Consider the following 18,528-nt stretch of genomic DNA (forward strand, 5'->3'; position numbering starts at 1 on the left):
AGAAGTATTGCAACTTGCAATAAATGAATGTCTCACTTTGTCTAACAATAACTGTACATATGTATATGAATATGTCTATACACAGTTTTTGTCTCTTGAAAATTTCCAGCTGAACACGCTGGTATCATTCTGGCAACAAAAACGCTTGTACTATGTTGCGCAAATGGGCCATATTTACATGCAACTGCATAATGGGAACTGAAATTTATTCATATTGCGCCCTGCAGTAAACCGTTATTTGAGATTTTTTTGTATTAAAACAAACATTACGTTGTTATATTGTAGCTTATTACTTGTGGTATATAATGTGGTGCTCAATCCTTACTCCTGAGACTAGCTCGTGCACTGTGAGCCTCACAAGCAAGATGAGGCATAAAAAGAGATAGCTTTAGTGCGATCACTTCAATATATTCAGCTTACGAATATTAACATAAACATAGACATAAACATAAACATAAACATAAACATTAACATAAACATAAACATATACATAAACATAAATATAAACATAAACATAAACATAAACACAAACATAAACATAAACATAAGCATAAACACAAACATAATACATAAACATAAACATAAACACAAGCATAAACATAAACATGAACATGAATAAAGGATAGCATTACCAGCGTACAAAATTACGAATTAAACAAAAGATTTAAGATACGAACTTGAAATGTCAAACCAATTTTTTGTAATTTTTTACCTTCGGTGGAGAAGTACAAATCTTGTGAATTATCCAGAAAATGGCACTGTACGTTTTTGATTTAAGATACGAACTTGAAATGTCAAACCAATTTTTTGTAATTTTTTACCTTTGGTGGAGAAGTTCATATCTTGTGAATTATCTAGAAAACGGCACTGTGCGTTTTAGACGATGATCCACTGTTCATACACACGAAAATACATATGTATGTATATACATATCTACAAGAATAAAGCACGACACCCAAATTATGATATAAACATAGTAGTCTAGGAGGCACTGAAAACATGCAAACAACAAAGGCAACAACAACAACACTTGTAATAAACTAAAAACAAGTAAGGAAGGCTAAGTTCGGGTGTAACCGAACATAACATACTCAGTTGAGAGCTATGGAGACAAAATAAGGAAAATCAATCTGGGGTAATCCTGGAATGTGGTTGTATAACATGTGTATCAAATGAAAGGTATTAAAGAGTATTTTAAGAGAGAGTAGGCCATAGTTCTATGGATGAACGCCATTTAGGGATATCGCCATAAAGGTAGACCAGGACTGACTCTAGAATTTGTTTGTACGATATGGGTATCAAATGAAAGGTGTTACTGAGCATTTTAAGAGGGAGTGGGACTTAGGTCTATCGGTGGACGCCTTTTCGAGATGTCCCCATTAAGGTGGACCAGGGGTGATTCTATAATGTGTTTGTACGATATGGGTATCAAATGAAAGCTGTTAATGAGTATTTTGAAAAGGAGTGATCCTTAGTTCCATAGGTGGACGCCGTTTCGAGATATCGCCATAAAGGTGGACCAGGGGTGTCTCTAGAATGTGTTTGTACGATATGGGAATCAAATGAAAGGTGTTACTGAGCATTTTAAGAGGGAGTGGGCATTAGGTCTATAGGTGGACGCCTTTTCGAGATATCGCCATTAGGGTGGGCCAGGGGTGACTCTAGAATGTGTTTGTACGATATGGGTATCAAATGGAAGGTGGTAAGGAGTATTTTAAAAGGGAGTAATCCTTAGTTCTATAGGTGGACGCCTTTTCGAGATATCGCCATAAAGGTGGACCAAGGGTGACTCTAGAATATTTGTACGATATGGGTATCAAACGAAAGGTGTTACTGAGCATTTTAAGAGGGAGTGGGCATTAGGTCTATAGGTGGACGCCTTTTCGAGATATCGCCATTAGGGTGGGGCAGGGTGACTCTAGAATGTGTTTGTACGATATGGGTATCAAATGAAAGGTGGTAATGAGTATTTTAAAAGGGAGTAATCCTTAGTTTTATAGGTGGACGCCTTTTCGAGATATCGCCATAAAGCTGGACCAAGGGTGACTCTAGAATGTTTGTACGGTATGGGTATCAAACGAAAGGTGTTACTGAGCATTTTAAGAGGGAGTGGTCATTAGGTCTATAGGTGGACGCCTTTTCGAGATATCGCCATTAGGGTGGGCCAGGGTGACTCTAGAATGTGTTTGTACGATATGGGTATCAAATGAAAGGTGGTAATGAGTATTTTAAAAGGGAGTAATCCTTAGTTCTATAGGTGGACGCCTTTTCGAGATATCGCCATTAGGGTGGGCCAGGTGTGACTCTAGAATGTTTGTACGATATGGGTATCAAACGAAAGGTGTTACTGAGCATTTTAAAAGGGAGTGGGCATTAGGTCTATAGGTGGACGCCTTTTCGAGATATCGCCATTAGGGTGGGACAGGGGTGACTCTAGAATGTTTGTACGATATGGGTATCAAACGAAAGGTGTTACTAAGCATTTTAAGAGGGAGTGGACATTAGGTCTCTAGGTGGACGCCTTTTCGAGATATCGCCATTAAGGTGGGCCAGGGGTGACTCTAGAATGTTTGTACGATATGGGTATCAAACGAAAGGTGTTACTGAGCATTTTAAGAGGGAGTGGACATTAGGTCTATAGGTGGACGCCTTTTCGTGATATCGCCATTAGGGGGGGCCAGGGTGACTCTAGAATGTGTTTGTACGATATGGGTATCAAATGAAAGGTGGTAATGAGTATTTTAAAAGGGAGTAATCCTTAGTTCTATAGGTGGACGCCTTTTCGAAATATCGCCATTAGGGTGGGCCAGGTGTGACTCTAGAATGTTTGTACGATATGGGTATCAAACGAAAGCTGTTACTGAGCATTTTAAGAGGGAGTGGGCATTAGGTCTATAGGTGGACGCCTTTTCGAGATATCGCCATTAGGGTGGGCCAGGGGTTACTCTAGAATGTTTGTACGATATGGGTATCAAACGAAAGGTGTTACTGAGCATTTTAAGAGGGAGTGGACACTAGGTCTATAGGCGGACGCCTTTTCGAGATATCGCCATTAGGGTGGGCCAGGGGTGACTCTAGAATGTTTGTACGATATGGGTATCAAACGAAAGGTGTTACTGAGCATTTTAAGAGGGAGGGGGCATTAGGTCTATAGGTGGACGCCTTTTCGAGATATCGCCATTAGGGTGGGACAGGGGTGACTCTGGTATGTTTTTGTACGATATGGATATCAAATTAAAGGTATTAATGAGGGTTTTAAAAGCGAGTGGCCCTTAGATGTATATGTGAAGGCGTTCTCGCGATATCGACCAAAATGTGGACCAGGTGATCCAGAAAATCATCTGTCGGGTACTGCTAATTTATTTATATATGCAATACCACTAACAGTATTCCTGAAAAGATTCCAAGGGCTGTTGATTTCGCCTTGTAGAACTTTTTCATTTTCTTCTACTTAATATGGTAGGTGTCACACCCATTTTACAAAGTTTTTTCCAAAGTTATATTTTGCGTCAATAAACCAATCCAGTTACCATGTTTCATCCCTTTTTTCGTATTTGGTATAGAATTATGGCATTTTTTTCATTTTTCGTAATTTTCGATATCGATAAAGTGGGCGTGGTTATGGTCAGATTTCGCCCATTTTTTATACCAAGAAAAAGTGAGCTCAGGTAAGTACGTGGGCTAAGTTTAGTAAAGATATATCGGATTTTGCTCAAGTTATTGTGTAATTGGCCGAGCGGAAGAACAGACGGTGGACTGTGTATAAAAACTGGGCGTGGCTTCCACCGATTTCGCCCATTTTCACAGAGAACAGTTACCGTCATAGAATTTATGCTCCTACCAAATTTGAGAAGGATTGGTAAATTTTTGTTCGACTTATGGCAATAAAAGTATTCTAGACAAACTAAATGAAAATGGGCGGAGCCACGCCCATTTTGAAATTTTCTTTTATTTTTGTATTTTGTTGCATCATATCATTACTGGAGTTTAATTTTGACTTAATTTACTTATATACAGTAAAGATATTAAATTTTTTGTTAATAGATATATAGAGTAATAGTAGTAACGTTCCTGCCAAATTTCATCATGATATCTTCAACGACTGCCAAATTACAGCTTGCAAAACTTTTAAATTACCTTCTTGTAAAAGTGGGCGGTGCCACGCCCATTGTCCAAAATCTTACTAATTTTTTATTCTGCGTCATAACGTCAACCCATCTACCAAGTTTCGTCGCTTTATCTGTCTTTTGTAATGAGTTATCGCACTTTTTCGGTTTTTCGAAATTTTCGATATCGAAAAAGTGGGCGTGGTTATAGTCCGATATCGTTCATTTTAAATAGCGATCTGAGATGAGCGCTCAGGAACCTACATACCAAATTTCATCAAGATACCTCAAAATTTACTCAAGTTATCGTGTTAACGGACGGACGGACGGACGGACGGACGGATGGACGGACGGACGGACGGACGGACGGACGGACATGGCTCAATCAAATTTTTTTTCGATCCTGATTATTTTGATATATGGAAGTCTATATCTATCTCGATTCCTTTATATATGTACAACCAACCGTTATCCAATCAAACTTAATATACTCTGTGAGCTCTGCTCAACTGAGTATAATAAACAAGAGGAATCCACATAGCGAATACAAACTAGCTAGGAAGAAGAAAAAACCAGATTCAAATGCAGTTACAGGTAGGAGCAGCTACTGCAACAAAAGCACTAACAAATATAACAGACGTAGGCAATTTTCATGCAGCAGCTAAAAAGTCAGCAGAAGAAGCAAAACAAACTAACATTTCATGTATTTACACCAGCACAGCTTTAAACTCTGCTTCACATTACGAAGAGGAAGCAGAAGGGTGTTTAGCGGCGCACTATGGACATCTTTCAAACAAAAATGTTAAAGATATATATAAATTCAATAAAGCATTTTTAAATAATACAATTCCCGCCTTTGTAAGAAAACAAAATGATATCAAATATGTGTATTACTGCCAGCCAAAGATTCTTAGATACTAGTAAGTGTCATACCCTTGCCGACTTTCGAGAAAACATGACAAAGTACTCTTACAGCAGGTTTATTACCATCCCATCTTACATTCAAATTTTCCGCTTGGTTTAGCGGTTATTTAACGTCAAAATATATCTGATCGAAAACTGTCCCTATCCTCATATGTAAGAAGAATACATGGAACCTTTTGCGAGGAGCTCAACATTCAATCATACGACTTAACAGAAATGTCATGGCATCAAGAACTGATCGAGTATTTTATTTAGAACATTAAAAAGTTTTAATTCATTACATTAGAAATTTGCTTTATTGTATGCTAGTTTGAATAGCTGAAATTTAACTTCCATCTGCAGTTTTATCTTTGAATAAAAAATTAATATAATTGCTTACGAGGGACAAATCGCGCAAAATATGGAAATAATAGGCGAAGTACATTACAATGAATTATCCTTAAAAAGATTATGGACGAAATATATTAAACATGTGAATTTATCCTCTCATTTTCGAAGTTGAAGACCACGAAAGGCCACTGAATGTTTTGATAGGAATATCGTTATCATGCCTCTTCCGAATACATTTAAAACTGCTCCCGAAACTTCCGCGGAATTGAAGGACAGTATAAACATGAAAATTATAATCACAGTGCTACAGCGCCTCTTGTGGAAAATAATTTGATAACCCATGGCTAAAGAAAAAACCCGCTTTCCTCCATAAAATATCGATCACCCACGCTAGGTTAAGTTAGGTTAGGTGGTTGCTGCCCTGATAAGGATAGCTCACTTGGCCAACACGAAGGTCAGTTGTGATACCACATGCACCAAAAATAACGGTAACTTAGATCTAGCTACTTAGAGAATCGTTAGGTAGCAGCGATAAAGTTCCAAATGATACCGATCTCAACTTTGGATAAATCCTAGAGAGATCCAAGTGAGTCGCGACCGAAGTACTTTCGCCTAGTTCTGGCAAAAGCTGGGCAATCAAGCATAAAGTGATTTGGTGATACCACCTCATCATCCTCCATACAGCTCCGCACGCTAGGTGGTATTACGAAAACATACATTGGACAGGGAGCGATTGGCTATGATTCATATTCTCTTATGAGTGTAAAATAAATATTATTCAGTTAAGATTCGCAATGCGTAGTAAGGCCGAAAAGTCAGGAAGATTGAGTCAAAACTACGTTAAGGCATTAAGGATTCTCCGTATATAATGCTGTGGTATGCATTAAACAGTTAGAGTTGCTTAGATAATTTATAGGGAGTTAAGCTACCGGCTGGCGGCCACCGTGGTGTGATGGTAGCGTGCTCCGCCTACCACACCGTATGCCCTGGGTTCAAACCCCGGGCAAAGCAACATCAACATTTTAGAAATAAGGTTTTTCAATTAGAAGAAAACTTTTCTAAGCGGGGTCGCCCCTCGGCAGCGTCTGGCAAGCGCTCCGGGTGTATTTCTGCCATGAAATGCTCTCAGTGAAAAATCATCTGCCTTGCAGATGCCATTCGGAGTCGGCATAAGACATATAGGTCCCGTCCGGCCAATTTGTAGGGAAAATCAAGATGAGCACGACGCAAATTGGAAGAGAAGCTCGGCCTTAGATCTCTTCGGAGGTTATCGCGCCTTACATTTATTTTTTTTTAAGCTAACTCCGCCGCCTACATCCATCGTTCACGATGGCATCTTACCAAGAATTGGGGGGCTAATCGAACACGGTAATCTGATCGCAACTGTCACTACATATATTTCCCTTTTTCGGACTAACTACGCATAACAAAACTTAATTGAATATATTTATCTTGCGCTAATCAGAGAAGAGAATATGACTCAGAAGGATTTTTGTGGTAAGAACCTGGTTTTATTCTAGCCAGGGACCATCTAATTATTTTACCTCAAGTGATGGTGGATCAACAATATAATAGTTTTCATCCTTCAATTCCGCGGAAGTTTCGGGAACAGTATTAAATGTATTCAGAAGAGCTATCGTGACGATATTCTTATTAACGCATTCAGTGGCCCTTCGTGGTTATTGTTGTTGTTGTAGCGAAGGCTTTGGGGAGTGTTATCAATGTGATGGTCCTTTGCCGAATACAGATCCGGTACGCTCCGGTAACACAGCGCCATTAAGTTAATATCCCTACCATCTCGGGAACGATTTATATGGCCACATTAAACCTTCAGGCCATCCCTCCCTCCCCTGGGGTCACCAGAGCCTCGTTTGTTAGTGAAACAGGATTCACCACGGATAGGTGAGGTTGACAATTGGGTTTGGAGAAGCTATATATTGCGCTGGCAACCTGAAAGGGTTGCGCTACACAGCCCCTTGAATCCGATATTTTAGTCGCCTCTTACGACAAGCATACCTACCGCGGGTATATTCTTACCCCCTAACCCGCTAGGGGTGCACTTCGTGGTCGTCCACTTCGATAGCGTATGGATAACGTCACCTATTAAATATACATATTTCGTCCAGAATTTCCTTAGGGATAATTCATTTTAATATTCTCCGACGACTCTTTCCATATTTTTCGTTATTTGCTCTTTTTAGACAATTATGTTAATTTTTTTTTTTTCAAGGATAAGGCTATTACTTATATAAAGTATAGCTGATTTTACGCTGAGTTTCTAACTTTCTCGCCTTAAGATACCACATAAAGTTTTAAGGAATTATCGATGTTAACAACAATAACTAAAAAGTTTCGCTACGTAGCTTGTAGTGGCTGTAGAAACGTCGTAAAATACAATGAAAGGAATAACACATTTTCTCGAAGCGCGCAAGAGTGTAGAGGCCAAGGAAGAAAAACACTATCCCTATACCTCTACTTGTCCCTTTCCCTATCTCTATCCCTATCCCTATCCCTATCCCCATCCCTCTCCCATCTCCATATCCCTATTTCCCTCCTTAATAACTTCTTCTCAACAAAAAAAAACAACTGTTTTGTTATTGATATTAGAGAAAAATTCCAAAGTTTACAAACGGCGATGTTTACTAGGAAGTGTTTCTTAACTGCACTTCTTCATCATCTAGCTTCTCGGAATCTGAGTATTTAACTTGAATTCCCAACATTCATACTTCATACTAGTGTAAAGGCAGATGCCTTTAACCACTCAGCCATATGAATGCCCCTTTGAAATTTTTCTCTAATATCTATAACAAAACAATTGTATAAAACAATATGGGCATGTCTCGCTTATTAAATTCAGAAAAAAAAAAACACTTTTTCTGTATGACCCACTGTGCGTTACCTTAGAGCCATCGTCGCTGTTGTCATTGGTTGTGACTGCTCGCGCCCAAACGTTGCGTGCCATCATTGCTAAAGTGACGCACCGCCACTTGCAATCAACGTATGCCTTTGTTTTTTTTTTGGAAAACAATTTTTTCCACATATTTCCATGATTCGTTTTATCACCAACTTCTTCTTGGTGGCGAACTTAAGAATTTCATATTTAAAAATAGATAAGGAAGCGCAAGAACCTTTCGCATGAACACTGTCTGAGAGTCATGTGCTCTCAATTAGTTGCGCTGCAGTAACCAACCAGTCTTTGGCTGGCAAGGTAGTCCAGCTATCAGCGCGCACACCAAAAACTATTCGACATCAATTGATTGCATGAAACGTTTGCTTATGGTTGAGCTAGTAACAGAGGCACCATCGCGCGATCAACATACCTTAACCAGTCTGTGGTGCTGTGCGCAATAAGTGTGTCTGTGTGTGTGCAACAGTATGGATTGACTATTCGACGCAAGCGGATTGCATTGTGTATATATTGACAAGCCAACGGATTTTTTACTTGTGTGCAGAGGCAAATTCAAAAATAAAATTTTATGATTTTTAATTTAATCAATGAAAAATTTGTGCAAAAAAAAGATTAGTTCAAAAGTGTGCGCGTGTTTTGTTTTATGTTTCATTATCGAACGCAAGAATGCTGTGCATACCTGGTTACATTGCCTACAAATAGTTTGGCCGTAAAAAGTGGTTTGACCAGGCAGGTTCGTATCTTAAGTCTTTGGTTTTGTTTTGTATTTTATACCACTCGTTTCAGTATTTTTTCATATTTGCAACAAATATTTATATTTGATATACACAAACCGGGGTAATGCCTACGCATAATAAGTTTTTGTTGTAATACATAAATTTAGATTTTTTTTATCTCAGCGAAGCTAATTTTCAAAATACGAAAATAGTTGATATATAAAATATGTAGTCCCATGTTAAAAATATTACCATTCGATTGATAAACTTTCATACAAGAATATTTATTAAGCGAAAATTCAGCTGAAAAGGCGGCAAACGCAACTTCGAAGGTCGCATTTTCCTTTACATACACGTTTTTAGGACCAAGCAGATCTTTATTTTGTGAAAAACTTTTGCAAGTTCAAAATTCACTGACGGCGTTATCGAAAACTTCTAGCCTGGAACGCCACATATTTTGATGTTGAAGCTTGATGCTAGCCTCTGTTGTAGTAAGTAACACCTATTATCAAGGCAATACGTAAACACAGCTTGGCGGACTCCACCGGTATTATTTTTGAATGACACTGTATGTTGTTGTTGTTGTTGTTGTTTTTTTTTTTTTTTTTTTTTGCAGAAGTGATTCGCCCTATCCAATAGGTAAGACCAGGGCCTGATACGATATGTCGAAAATTTAAATGTCGAGATTAAAAATGCCGAAAAAAATGTCGAAAAAGGAAATGATGAAAACCAAAAATGTTGAAAATTAAAATCTCGAAGAAAAAAATGTCAAAACAATGATGTGTAAAATTCGCGCGAATTTGTAGGAAGTATTTTTATACCCAGCTGAGCAGAGCTCACAGAGTATATTAATTTTGTTCGCATAACGGCACCCCGTAACGGCATAAACTAATCGAGATAGATGTATTCTTCTATATATCAAAATGACCTGGGCGAAAAAAGAAATTCATTTAGCCATGTCCGTCCGTCCGTCTGTCCGTTACACGATAACTTGAGTAAATTTTGAGGTATATAAATGAAATATGGTATGTAAGTTACTGGGCACTCATCTCAGATTTCTAATTAAAATGAACGAACTCGGACTATAAACACGGCCACTTTTTCGATATCGAAAATTTCGAAAAACCGAAAAAGTGCGATAATTCATTACCAAAGACCGATAAAACGATGAAACTTGGAAGGTGGGTTGACCTTATGACGCAGAATAAAAAATTAGCAAAATTTTGGACTATGGGCGTGGCAACGCCCACTTTTAAAAGAAGGTAATTTAAAAGTTGGCGGCCACCGTGGTGTGATGGTAGCGTGGTCCGCCTACCACACCGAAGCAACATCAAAATTTTAGAAATAAGGTTTTTCAATTAGATGAAAATCTTTCTAAGCGGGGTCGCCCCTCGAAAGTGTTTGGCAAGCGCTCCGGGTGTATTTCTGCCATGAAAAGCTCTCAGTGAAAACTCATCTGCCTTGCAGATGCCGTTCGGAGTCGGCATAAAACAAGTAGGTCCCGTCCCGCCAATTTGTATGAAAAACTAAAAAGGAGCACAACGCAAATTGGAAGAGAAGCTCGACCTAAACTCTCTTCGGAGGTTATCGCGCCTTACCTTTATTTTTATCTTTTATAATTTAAAAGTTTTGCAAACTGTAATTTGGCAGTCGCTGAAGATATCATGATGAAATTTGGAAGGAACGTTACTCCTATTACTATACGTATTTTATATACAAATTAGCTAAATCGGATGACGAACACGCCCACTTTAAAAAAAGAAAATTTTTAATAAAATTTTAACAGTATATAAATAAATTACGTCAAAATTCAACTCCAGTAATGACATGGTGCAACAAAATACAAAAATAAAAGAAAATTTCAAAAGGGGTGTGGCTCCGCCCTTTTTCATTTAATTTGTCTAGAAGAAATTTACCAATCCTAGTGAAATTTGGTAAGGGAATAGCATCTATGACGATAACTGTTTTCTGTGAAAATGGGCGAAATTGGTTTAAAGCCACGCCCAGTTTTTATACACAGTCGACCGTCTGTCCTTCCGCTCGGCCGTTAACACGATAACTTGAGCAAAAATCGATATATCTTTACTAAACTTAGTTCACGTACTTATCTGAACTCACTTTATCTTGGTATTAAAAATGGGCGAAATTCGACTATGACCACGCCCACTTTCGATATCGAAAATTTCGAAAAAAAAATTACATAATTCTATACCAAATACGAAAAAAGGAATGAAACATGGTGATTGGATTGGTTTATTAACGCAAAATATAACTTTGGAAAAAAAAACTTTGTAAAATGGGTGTGACACCTACCATATTAAGTAGAAGAAAATGAAAAACTTCTGAGTATGTAATGTTCGGTTACACCCGAACTTAGCCTTCCTTACTTTTTCTTTCTGCCTTGCACAGGGTTATTCATGTAAATGCTCTAACTAAATATATGCGAGCTAACGGTAAACCTAAATATGCACAATAAATCATTAGCTTTTCTCAATAAAATCAGCTTAATTAGTACTGAAGATGCAACAAAACCAAACAAAGTATATCAAAAGAGAAAAGAACGTATTCGAAATATTCTTGATAAAAAGACAGAGTAACAAAAAATTTAAGTTTTGAGAAATTTAGCATAATCCAAATATTTATAACAAGCTATAAATTTTGGCAAACAATTTTCGAAGTTTGATAAATTTTTGTGAGTTAAGTATAACTCTTTAATCTTTTTTTGGTATTTTTTATTATCTATGTATATTAACCTGTGTCGATTTGTATGGACGAAAGTTAACCGATATCGCGCCATCGACTTATCGATAGGATTTGGGCTCAGGAAAAAAGTTCCACTACGCATACCCAATAAAATAAATTGCGAGCCTGCAAAAATTCATTTTTTTGACTTTTTTTCCTCTTTCGATTTTTAAAGTTTTTTTCATAACCTACTAAAAAATTTTCATATGTATACTCTGTCCGACCCCAAAATGTCCGCTAAAAACGCTGGTGATAACCGTTTTTTTTTTGAAAAAAGGTTATGAAAAAAACCTTAAAAATCAAAGTCGAAAAAAGTCAAAAAAATTAAATTTCCCAGGCTCGAAAATTATTTTTTTGGGCATGCGTAGTGGAACTTTTTTTTTCTGAGCCCAAATCCTATCGAAAATTCCATGTCGCGATATCGGTTAATAAATCGACACAGTCTAATATATATACTGTGACAAATATTATCATCTCTAAGGTTATTAAATAGAGGCACTACAACAGAAACATTAAGCAAGCTACATCATTTACCCACATACATACAAGGCAACGAAGAGATAACTAACATACAGATGTAGACATCGCTGGAAGTAGTACTCACATATACACGCGCATATGGCTATGCGAGAGGCTATAAACATGTATCTGTAGTTTATAGCTGGTAGCGCATAGCTGGTAACCAAGTAGAAAATTTTAGCAGAAGAAACGTCTAGACATTTGGGCACAGAGTATAAAAGCAGCGAAAGCTGAGTAATCTGTAATCAGTTTGATTTAAGCACGCTATTGGTTGTGAAGTATAACTGTTATTGTGACATACTTTCAAAGTAGTCTAATAAAGACCATTTTGCATTATTGAATATTGGAGTTATTTATTCCACAGTTTAGCGAAACGAACGATAGTAGAAGGTGTAAAATAAGCGGAATTTCACTACATTCGTTACAATACTAATATATGAATACTACTTCCAAAAATTACGTTATTGTGATTAGGAAACAGATTTTTTATATTGGTGCCATCTTAACGCCCACCACTCATTGTACAAGTATAGTTTTTTTTTAATAATAAAACACTGTCTTAAAATTTTATTTTTGGAGTTTTGCTTTAAGTATACATACCAATTTCGACTTTTTACGGTCATTATTCTTTTTTCGACATTTTTTAATTCGATAAAAAAAGTTTTCTTTAAAAGGAGGTTTTTTACGATTCGGACTTTTGTGTTTCGACAATTTTTTTTCGACATATCGTACGGATCCCGTAAGACCACTCACAAATTGTCATCAATATCCTCTAACGGGAGTCAGAGGAAACTTGTAGTTCGACAGGGGTGGACCAGCGTAAGAGGGATGGTAGAGGCGTTGGTTCCACATTGCAATTAAAGATATGGTTGGTATCATATGAGGGCACATGAAATGCTATCCAGTGCTACTACGGTTAGGGAATTTAACATCTACTCTGATAGCCAAGCGGCTATCAAGGCCTTGAGCTCAACTACAGTGCGATCGAGGGTGGTCTGGGAGTGCCTGACCTCGCTTGCGGTTGCATCGAATTATTTTACAATTAAGATTATATGGGTCCCGCGCCATAGCGATATCCCGGGTAACTGTCAAGCGGATCTCCTTAGCCCGCATCGGTACAACTGAACCGGATGAAGATGGCTGTAGGGATTTCGAGATTCCGCTGGCCACCTGTGGATTGCTCCTCCATAGTTGGGCCTCGAGTCATCGCAGCAAACGTTGGGCGGACACCACATCTTGCAGGATAGCAAGATCTTTCTGGCCGAAAGTGGATGGCAGGAGGTCTGCTGAAATAATTGGGTTCACTAAGGCTCACCTATCAATGATCATTGGGGTTTTGACAGGGCTCTGTCCCATGGTTATCCATGCGGTACGTCTCAATATACTGGAAACTCCATCCTTCTGCAGCTGTATGGAGGATGATGAGGTGGAATCACCAAATAACTTTATGCTTGATTGCCCAACTTTTGCCAGAACTAGGCGAAAGTACTTCGGTCGCGACTCACTTGGGTCTCCCGAGGATTTATCCAAAGTGGAGATCGGTATCATTCGGAGCTTTATCGTTGCTACCTACCCAACGATTCTCTAAGTAGCTAGATCTAAGTCCCGTTATTTTTGGTGTATTTCGTATCACAACGGACCATCGTGTTGTCCAAGTGAGCTATCCTTATCAGGGCAGCTACCACCTAACCTATGCGAGTTCAGGCTATTTATCTTTTGGAACGTAGTTCTCTGGGTAATTTTCATCATAGAGGTCCGAAACCTTTTTGTGGATCTAACTGAAGACCTGTTTGTGTTTTTTTTTTTCTACATACGTCTGTGTTATCAGTGCCGTATTTCCTCATAATGCTTGCGGAAATAACTTCTTAAGCCCCTGTGATTGCCAGGTTTCTGGGTATTCAATAGAAACTGTTTGTTCAGCATTTTATTTCTCTCTCTAATAGGAATTACTCTCGTATCACTGTGTAGGTGTTGTTCTGGGGACATGGTAAGACAGCGATTCTGAGAGCAGTGTTTTGGCAGGCCTGTATTTTCTTGCAGTGAGTAACCTTTAGGCTTGGCGACCATATCGAGGACGCGTAGCATGCAAGCGGTCGGCCAATTGCTTTGTAAGTGGTAATGAGCGTCTCTTATTCTTTACCCCAAGTGTTGCCGCCAAGAAATTTAGGGATTTTATTACGGCTCTGGACTTAAGGTACAAATGCGGTTGCATGCTCGCCAAAATGTAGATCCTGATCCAGCATCGCACCCAGTTTTTTTTTGTTGTTATGGTAACGCATTTACCGTGGAAGCAGTAAGGAAGGCGGTCGGCATGATGTGTTGGTGCACAGTGGCTAGTCATTGTCGGCTGGGGTGGGTCCTTGCCAACCTTACTGTTCCTGCGCCATAAACAGAAAAAAATGCCTATCATGCCTATCAAAACTAGCTGTCAAAAAGCGCAGAGACCGACTCAAAACGCTTATAAATTCAAAATAAAACAACATCCGGTCGAACCGGATGTCACGGACAGACCGTTGACATTCAAAGATTTAAACTCAAATTCAAAAAAGAAACTAAACGCAACAAAAATTTCCGAACCGGACATGACCGGTTAACAAACGCAGAAAATCAAAATGACAAAAAAAGCTGAAAATTGGAACAAACAAAAAGGCCGAATATACATAGGGGCGCCGCGGGTGGTGTTGCGACGCCCGGTGCATTATCCCACCCTCAAAAAACCATGGCCACCGTCGCACCTAAAATTCCGGTGGCCCCTTACCTGTTTACCCTACGTGCCTTCTAAATGAATGGTGACGCCTGCATTCCCATATTGTTAACAGATTTATTCAATATTCATTATTACTAACATAGCTTTTCTTTTTCTTTTCTTACTGCAAGGTTTTTTTGAATATATTTATGCTTATAAATAATTTTATAAAAAAAATAGCAATCGAGAATGCGTGCCTAATTGAAGAGGAACTCTATTCCTTTTTGTAAGTTTTTAAAAAAATTTATTGTGAGCCGCGTTTTGCGACGGTTCATTGAAAGTAATAATAATTGGTATGTTTTATAATCTACTATACTATATATGTAATAAAAAAAATCTTTTTTTTTTGTAGGAATTTGGTTAAATGCCCTTTTTTCTTTTTTTTTCTTTTTACAAACCTATCTTAGGGCTGTACAGTTTGTATACAACTTCTGATAATTGGGGCCCCCTTACAAAATTAATAGGTTGTTGTATTAGACTTACTTTGAGTTTAACAGAACATAAATTTGGTATTACACATAGTATAATGACACTAATATGTACTATGCACTAAGAAATTTGTTAAAAACGCAACTAGGACTAAACTCGGGGTAAATCCTACCCCTCAAAAAAATATCGTTTCACAAGTTCAAGTAAAACGTAAGCTTTCAAATTCCTGGAAAAATTACCGGAGCCATTCACCAGTTCAGGTAGAACGTGAACTTTTAAATTTATTGTAAACTCGACGAAATTGTTTTACAGGTTCAGGTAAAACATGAACCTTTTAAACTTATAGTACAATTAATGAGATCGTTTTACTTGTTCAAGTGAAACGTAAACTGTTTTACATGTAACAGTCAGGGTTGATATTGTTTCGGGCTTAGTTAAACTCAGTCAACAAAAAATGTATACAAAAGAAGTTTTTGTTTTGATAATGCAAGCTAATCCGCATTACTTGTTATTTGCGTCTCTTAATATAGATTTAATGCATTTTAGCTGATAATGCAACTGAACTTGAATTACCAATAAAACTTTATTCCTTACCGAAACAATATCAACACTTTTGCTCATTCCAAAATCATATTCGCAACGATTGCATCAATTAAAAAATGTAATGGTAAAATTCTACCGTAACGCAAAGCAAATTTTAATACCTGAAACACTTTTTTCTGTTTCGCCGGTATGAACGCATCTAATAAAGATGCGCTAGTAGTATTTTCGCCGGTATGAACGCATCTAATAAAGAGGCGCTAGTAGTATTTTCGCCGGTATGGACGCATCTAATAAAGATGCGCTAGTAGTATTTTCGCCGGTATGGAAGCATCTAATAAGGATGAGCTAGTAGTATTATCGCCGGTATGAACGCAGCCGATAAAGATGCGGCTAGTATTGGGGTCGGTGGTACCGCCTGTTGTTGGTGTTAACATTAATGGCCGCAGGCCTATGTACGTGGCCCCGCTACGTGCGTTGCAACTGGTGTGGCGGTACGTCTGGTGGTTGTTGCGCTCGTGGTTGGCGCTTATGAAGGAGTTGGGGGAGGTACTACCGATGGTGATGCCCGTGGTAATAGTAGGCACCGTTGGTGGTGGTTGGCGCTTTGGTCCGAGGTAACCAAATGACCCGGGTGGCGATAAAGCTTCGTGCTGGCCTTTACGCCGGTGGTAGTGTCCTTAGTAAACGTAGAGGAAAAGGTTTATCTCGCTAAGTATGCTGCAAACACCGGCCTGCTTCCACTGGATCTTGTGTCCACTCAACATAACCTGTACGCGTTTATGATCACCACAAAATAGCCGTGCAAAGCGAGATTTGTCGCAAAGAACTGTTTCGGTGTTTTGCGCTATTGACTCTTTCCTCGCTTTTCTTACAGATCCTCGGGTAAGTGCACCGCCGGCGAGGATGTTTTCCGATCTTTTTTAAAAATTGTACGTACCTCCACACCTTATCTTGCCGGAAACTTAATTGCCTTTTTCTTTTTTTCCTCTAGTGATGGCCGGTCTGTCTTTTTTCTTGTTTTCGATATCTTTTTATCGCAACTTTCGCCACATCGCTAGGTGTGTTCGCGTGAAGACGCTCCCAAGTGGATCGTAGCCGTAGACCGTAGCGGCAGACCGTAACAAACCTGCTTCGCTTTGAAGACCTGACGATGAAGCGAACAGGAAACCGGATCATCTGTGGGAAGCTACTGCCAGGGATCTCCGACGACAAGCAACGTGGGGCACGACTCACCCCTGAGATAAGAGTCTCAAAGTCCTACTACGAAGCTAGCCGGGCAACATAGGTCCATCAAAAAAAACTAAGTGAAGTTGGGAATTAATTCTGTTTCCTAGTTTAAAAGGGCTTTGCGGCAATTAGACATTTGTTATGGAGAACTCGTCAAAACTCCGAAAGATGATTTCTAGTGGGTATCGCTCCCACAGGAATGCAAAACAAAAAAAAAGTGTAGACATTTTGATCTGGAGAACTCGTCCAAACTCCGAAAGGCTAGTCCGACCTAAGCGTGGACTGCCAGGGTGTTCACGTTCCTCGGTGAGTACGCGTGTGAACATCCTATGAGGTCAGTGCTCGGGGAGAATACTGGGCGAGATGTCTCCGACCGCCAAAACGCCCAGACAAAAAAGTCCGATTGGTAGATATAAAAAAAAAAAAGATCAGATTGTAATTTAGCAAAAGAAACGCCCTTGTTGGTTCATTGCGGACGAATATCCGAAGCATGGAAGCGACCTATCAATTTCCCGTTTAGGTCCTCGAGATCATACAATGCATTGCCTATTTTTCGGAGCACACGACACTTAAGGTATTTCGGCAGGAATTTGGCGTTAATGCCCTGTTTAAAGTTACTTAAGGCAAAGTTTCTTCGGAAAACTTCCTGACCTTCCTTGTAGTTGACTTGCCTAGAGCGCCTGTTATAGGTGGTTACTCCCCTATCCTTAGCCTGATCTAAATTTTTACGGATTTGCTCGCGAATATTAGTCAACTTGTCAGTTCGACTTACTATCGTAACTTGGTCTTCCCGAAGGCTGCCGAGCTTCGCTAAAATTTTGTACGTTGCGGCATGCTGGACCATATTTTGACCATATAATGCAAAGTATGGAGAACACTGAATCGCCGTATGAAAATCACTTCTCAAAACTGATAAAATTTCGGGTATATGCTTATCCCAATCGGTGTGGTCAGGCTTATCCTTCAGGAAAATCCTAATCTTAGAAACAATTTCTCTATTGACGCGTTCGGATGCGTTCGCTTGGGGAGAATATAGCCCCGTCCTCACGTGCGTCACCCCGTAATTTACTAAAAATTGGTTAATTCCCTTCGAGATAAACTGTTTACCATTGTCACTATGGATAAATTCAGGAACCCCTACAGTCGGGAAAATTTCGGAGGCGAAGTAATTTATAACGTTAACAGTGGTGGCTCTTTGCATGGGCTTTAGCCAAACTTATTTTGAAAGATGGTCTAATACTATAAAAAGAAATTGATTACGCCGCTTAGATCTTGGATACGGCCCTAGAAAGTCGCAATATAACCGCTGAAATGGCCTTTCGGATTCAAAGGTACTCC

At 38.9% G+C, this 18,528-nt stretch overlaps 1 protein-coding gene across 1 annotated transcript in view; it reads left to right on the plus strand.

Annotated features, from left to right (window-relative positions):
• The first annotated feature begins 8,580 nt into the window (after nt 1-8,580).
• Nucleotides 8,581-18,528, plus strand: part of LOC137245130 (suppressor APC domain-containing protein 2) — a 28,948-nt gene continuing 19,000 nt past the window's right edge. The window contains exon 1 of the mRNA XM_067775298.1: nt 8,581-9,001. The gene's annotated coding sequence lies outside the window, so the exon portion shown is untranslated. The remainder of the gene's footprint in view (nt 9,002-18,528) is intronic.

This window comes from Eurosta solidaginis, chromosome 3 (assembly GCF_040869045.1).
Source record: "Eurosta solidaginis isolate ZX-2024a chromosome 3, ASM4086904v1, whole genome shotgun sequence".
Taxonomy (NCBI): Eukaryota; Metazoa; Arthropoda; class Insecta; order Diptera; family Tephritidae; genus Eurosta; species Eurosta solidaginis.